The sequence below is a fragment of the Brassica oleracea genome, chromosome C7, assembly GCF_000695525.1.
Source record: "Brassica oleracea var. oleracea cultivar TO1000 chromosome C7, BOL, whole genome shotgun sequence".
In the NCBI taxonomy this organism is placed as follows: Eukaryota; Viridiplantae; Streptophyta; class Magnoliopsida; order Brassicales; family Brassicaceae; genus Brassica; species Brassica oleracea.
Window position 1 is genome coordinate 3,323,534 of NC_027754.1, and position 7,129 is coordinate 3,330,662.

Genomic DNA, 7,129 nt, shown 5'->3' on the forward strand with positions numbered 1-7,129 from the left:
CAATGAATATTCACTAAATCTTTATGTATATTTTCGCATCATTACTGAATCAAAATGGTCTAACTGGTTCATGCCAAATATTTTGTAAACTTCTGGTTTACTATATATTTATTTCCACTACAATAATATTTGTGTAGTACAAAAAGGCTATAGATACTTTCTCTAAAATACTTATACTGTCTTAAGCATTTCTTTTGCTTATTGTCTCAACATAAGTGACTCAAAATTTCAGAGACTACTTTGAGAATGATTCATCAGTCTTAGTTTTAGTGCAAACATAATCTTCTGGATGTTTCACTTATCATGAAATGTGAGATTCTTTAACTCTTCCCCTCGAGATGATATTACTATATGTTTATCAATCTCGAATGAATCTCATTTTTGAATCAATAACCTACCCTACATGGATCATGTATTCTTTCCCAAATCATTTTAACTTTTGAGACTTTAAGGATTTTAAATTGCATTCTTATGTGTAATAATATTATGTACTCTTCTGGAGCATCATATATATCATTTTCTTGAACATTCTATAAGGTTTTACTACCTTGTATTGTACTCACAATAATTTTCTTTCATATTTGGATGATTGAATCATATCTCTTATCATCTTTATTTTCTCAACTTCAAGTGAGAAAATGAGTTTTAAATAAAAACTCTTGGGTCTTTCTTTATTACCATCTTTATTTTTCAACTTCAAGTGAGAGTATGAGTTCTAAAAAGAAACTCTTTGGATCTTGACCTTATTTATATCCACATTCACGTCTACAACTACATTTATGTTCATTTTCTTGAGCAATACTATTTGTGTGGATTTTCATTCCCAATATAAATGTCATATTCTCTTTAAAAGAAGAGATCATAATCAACTAGATGTGATTTATTATCTTAAATCAATAGCTCATTGTTTCTCTGAGTCTCAAAGAGACAAGATACAAGTATAAATTTTTTTTTAATCTATTTTCCCAAGCATGTGTCTGCTGGACAACATTACTAGTGTGAAAAATATATATTCTCCCATATATATGCATCATTAAAAAAAAATTCAAGAATTTTACTTTTAAACTTAACATCCAACATAGTTGAGATATATTACAGACTTCAGGTCTTGTAATCGTTAGATGCAAAATACATAATGAGCTATAGGTAATCAATTCAGGTGATTGTACATTTCTTTAGATTATTCTCCAAGACTTATGGGATCTTAAGGTCAAACCTTAAATTTAAAACTCTCACATATACAACCACAATGAAATATAATAATAAAACTATTTCAAATTATATAAAATATGTATTAACATAGATCTTATTATATAATAACATAGATCTTATTATATAAAGAAATAGATAATATTTCTATAGTAATCATCATATGTGCCACTTCTTTACTTTCATGCTATTGAACAAGGAATCAATAAACTTACTAAACAAATCTTATATCACATTTATCAATTTTCATGTAAATTATTACCCTTGTATATAAAGCATGAAAATAAAATACTTATCTCGGTAAAAAGTGCAAAGGAGATGAGAATTTGAATTGCTCATGTATCTTGGTTGGATATAATTTTACATGATCTCTTCTCTTTTAAAGAGGATAAATAATTCTGAAATACTCAAAATTTGCTCATATAAATATGGCTAACGTATTAGTAAACATCAATATATAACATAGACCATATTAAATAGTGATAATTCATTCGAAAAAAAATCTACTTAAATCAAGCGTATATATAATTACTATAAAAATCATTCGAGCATTAAGCAGAATGTGCAAACCAACGGTTTCTAAACCCGATGCAACCCAAAACTATTACCATATCATGTGATGTTCCAAGTAAAATAGAAATAATATATTACATGCACTCAACCGTAACACTTGATTACTATATTATATGTATTCGTATACATTACATGCACTCAGCCAAAAATTTTAAACCAACATGCAATATCTTATCAAGTCTAGTAAATAATTATTAACCTATAAATCCAATTCGATGATATAGTTTTAAGTATTGAACAATGCGCAGCCATAAGGAATAAAAGTGGATGCAATCACAAACGCAATAACAATATAAGATGTAGCTGCAACACTAAATATATGAATTTGTTAATTTATACGTTCAACTGTATCGATACTATATGCAACCGTAATAATAATATGCAGCCGTAATGAGACGTATTCAAACTTTGGAGCTATAGTCATCTGCTATTACTGAACCATAATGGTATGCTATAATTAACAATATGCATAAACAAACTATATGAACTTGTTAAGCAATAATCATGGTTATACAAATATGAATATCAAAACTAGCGAGATTGAGTATAGCTTATAAAGTCGATAAGATCTCACTTTGATCGAAGGATTTTTCTTTCCTTGAAACAAGGGAAATCAATATTGTCGACTAAAACTTTTAAACTCAATCTAACATGTCATGAACTATGAATCCCAATCTTACAAACCATGAATTGATAATAAGCATGATCGGTAGAAGGATTGAACATGGACTAAAAGTATAAAATAAAATCTATACCTATTAGTTCAAGATCAGTAGAGATTCGTGCTGATAACGTGTTTTGAGTAAAGAAGAGAAGACAAAAGAAGAGAGGAACTGGTGTGTATTATTCCATGAGTAATGAGTCCTTTATATAGGATTACAATAGCTTGTGGATAAAGCCACTTGGAGAACAAGTAAAGCTTGGAGAACAAGTATATTTAAGACTTGCCATAATGACATCACCATAATATTCATAACAAAAATTAGATTATCCTTAGTTTTTCCATATATTTACACTTCCATGACACTAATGTATTAACTGAAGCTATATTTATGGATATTTTGTCTTTAACGGATTATTAATTGATTTATCTGAAATTAAATTTATAATTTCAAAAAAAAAACAATCGACATCACCCTTATATATACTTCTATATTATTAAAATTGAAGTACATTTAGAATTGTTTGGAAACATGAATAGCAGTATAATTGAGAATTATTTGGAAACATAGATAGCAGTATAAAAAAATATAGTGTCATTTTAGTAATTTCATTAATTATATTACTTTAACAATATATCACATAATCAATTATAGTTACCTTAACAATATATCAAATCATTAATTATATTATCATAAAACTAAAAGCGTCAATTTTTATTTATTAGTTAATCAACATTAACTTTGTACAAATTATAAAAATAAAAAATGTTAATAATCGAATTTTGCATATGATTAATAGTTCGGTTTAATCTGTTTTACTAAAAAAATTTTTTTATCTTAGTACCAATTAGTGAAAAATTTCTTAGCCAAACACATAATTCAAAGATATAGTTTATGTGAACAAAATAATAATTTAAATCAAAATAATTAAAACATATTACATTTATTGTCACTTAATGTTTCACTCTATATAATTTTACTAAATGAAAACAACTTTCTATTTCCCTTATTTTAGTCAAACATGTAGAAAGAATTAAAAAAAAAATATTTACAGAATCGATTAGGTATGGACATTCGGGTACTCATTCATGTACAAATGGTTTCTTTCCGGATCAATTTTATTTTTTGGTTTTGAATTAGTTTCCGCTGGGATATTATAAATTTATGTGTGGGGTTCGAGTTGGATCCTCCCATGTCTGAATGATTTTGATTCAGATGTGTAGGAACATAAAAATATCTAAATGACCAATATATCTGAAACGGGTTCGGATATTTGTACCAAAAATAATCTAATTACTCGATTCAGTCCGAGTCTTTTGAATACAATTAGTTATATAGCAACACATCTAAAATATATAACACCAATCATGAAAAACGAATATCAATGTATAAAAACATAAAAATTAACACCTGGTGTGCGGATCAAACTCTAGTGAATATATAAATAATTATACTTGATAAAATTTCAAATACTATGGTGGTTCTTATCACATATGGTTCTTGGATATGGTGGTTGATGCTCGTGTGGTGGTTTTCATGAAATCATGCGTGTAAGGCGATGGGGTGTGTGCTGTAGTGGAAACTCGTTGGATGTAGTTTTGGGTCGTTGATGTGTTGGAGACGGTGGATCTGCTTTATTTCGAAGTTTTCCCAACATCTTCTATTCAACCGTTGATCTTCTCTACTTCAACCTCCGCTTTCGCTAACATGGAGTAAGGTTTTTTTTTTTTTTTCTTAAGGAGGGTCGGCCGAGCGAGCCAACCAGGGGCGGATCCACTTGAAGAGGTGTGGAGCCACCTGACACTACAAAAACAAGATAAAAATCTGTTTCGTATAGGAAAACATTAAACAACATGTAGCAGAGTTAGTAAAATAAGGTGCTTAACCCCACACAATCCGAGTTTGATATCCAGAAAATACATCTTTATTCGTTTTTGACACCAAACAAAATTACTCCCGGATCCGCTACTGGAGCCAACCCTATGGGGGATTCCAGAAATAATGTGTTTTGATTGTACCATACAGCACTCAGGTCCGTCTCAAAGTTTTAGGAGACCCAATGCATAAACAATACAAAATTATTTGAAAAAGGACCCTAAATTTGAAAAATAGGCCCTAAATTATAACTAAAGTTGTCTCAAAAATTTTGGGCCAAAAGCACCTTGGACACACCCCTAGAGACGGACCTGACAGCACTCACCCTTTTAATCTTAGGCTGAGCGTGGCATAAATAGCCATCCGACCCTTTTTTAACATGGAGTAAGTTTGATCCTTTCTTCTTCTGTTTTGGTAGATTTCGTCGGTTTTCTTTTCTCAAATCTAATAATGGTAGTTTATTGGTGACTTTCTGTGCCGATGCAGCAATTTCTTCACGCAACAGTCGATTCTTTCCGTTAGGGCTTGAGAAGATGGTATGTATCTGTTCGGTTAGTGTGGTGTTCTTCTTTCGAGATCTTCTTGTAGTGAAGATCTTTTTTCTGAAGATGACGGTGGCGTGAGTGTTTTTCTCCCGATTAAGTTTTTCTTGCTTTTCGGGTTTCTTTTGTGTGTTTAATCTGATTTTGGGTTACTAAAATTTTTGTTTTGGTTGTTAGGGTTTAGGTACGAGCTCAATTTTGTACTTTTATAGGGGTGATTATAAAATCCGAAAAATACAAAAAGTTATTAATAGCAAACAAAATTTCAAAAGAAAAAGAATTTTAAGTATTACAATTAATAAATATTTTATATTATTGATCAAAAGCCACTTCATCATTGTCAATCACACACATGTATATATATCTATAAACATAAATAATTTCGAACTTGGGAAAGAAGCCACAAATTTTTATGTTTTAGATAGAAAATTTATTTAGTTTTGGAATTTGTTTTAATAGTAAAGACTATTGTACATTTGATCAAAGTTTAAAGTTGAAAGCAAAAAAATTTTTGATAGATTTTAAAAGTAACGTGAAAATTTATATACATTGACTTGTGAAATTTGATCACAACTTTTTTAGATTAGTATAGATTTTCATGAATTTGTATTACCAATTTTCTATCATTCTTTTTGTAAAATAAATATATAATCTATTGAGCCATTTTAAAAATTTGTATTTTTTAAAGTAATAGTGAGCCATTTTAAAAATTTTGTCATAAAATAGCATTCAAAGAGAAAAATGACCAAAAACAATTTCATGAAAAAGGCAAAAGACGATTTCACCTCTTGCTTTATATATATAAAAGTAATAAACAATAAAAATTACGAATAAATAAGTTTCTTTTATAATTTTGAATTATATGTTTTCAAATTTGAACTTTTTAATAATTTTTATAATTTTGAATTTTTTTTCAAAATATTTTCTAAACTCTGGTCTGTTCGTGTAACCGAGAATTTGGCTCTGAATTTTTTTTTTGGAAATTCAAAATATTTTTGAAACTATTTAAAAAATATTTAAAATTATTAATATTTATAAATCTAATTATTAATATTTATATTCAAAATGATAAATATTTATAAAAATAATTATATATTCTAAAATGTAAAAGTATATAAATGTAATGAATTATAGTTTTGGACATATAATTTGGATTTAAGGTGCAATAGATATATGGTAAGAATAATTATTTTGTTTTCTAGTTTTTTATTACATGGATTTTGAAAATCACAAGGTTATGATATTTTGAAAGTTAAGTCTTATGAGTAAAAATGAATAGAATTCATCTCCCAATAACAATAGATTTTGTTAGAATTAGAGAATCAATAATAATTAAAATTTTTTAATAACTAGAGATTTGAATGGATTTTGAAAATGCTAAACCAATAACAATGGATTCTACTAAGACTTTTGAAATCCAAGAACCAATAACAATAAAATCTCAAAATTTTCAAAATTAATGAGAATTCACTTACCAATAACCCCCTAGTGTTTTAAAAATATTGTGAGCAAGAGCAAATGTAAGGGTTTCTCTATTTTGGGTAACTAAAAACACATACACACTGTTATAAAAATAATGGAAAAATTTATCTTTATTCATAACATAGAGGTTCTTTATATAGGAGATTACACCGTCATAGATAAATGAAAAGATTACAAATCATAATCTCTTGGTTATGAGCCATCCACAATATGGTTCATAACACTCCCCATTGGATGCCATAACCATTTAGAGCTTGTAATGTACTTTAATGTTGCCTCATTAAAACCTTACCAGGAAAACCCAATTGAGACAAAACCATGGTGAAGGAAAAAGAGTACAACACACATTACTCCCCCTGATTTGGACATTACTGAAGGTCCCTTGGACCTGTCCAATTTTCTATAATCCGTGGATGATGAAGATCTTGGGCAGAATATGCTTCGTCCTCGAACATGATAGTTGGTTCTTCTTTACCATCGGCCATGCCACAATCTGATCGAACATATTGAGTCATCGACCTCAAATACACACACGAAATCTTGGATGATGTTGCTGTGATATGCGTGTACCACCATGTGTAAAACATAACCTGTCTGAAAACAAATCAACAAAACCAAATAACCCATTTTTGGACTGGTTAGTATAAAATAAATCAAAATCAAAGGCTTCTTCATCGCCATTCTTATGGACCAATCAGATCAGTGTCTAAAACAAGACTTCTGCATCGTCCATCTCAGGACTAAATGAACTTCTTTATCGTCCACCTTTGGACTGAATGGATCAAT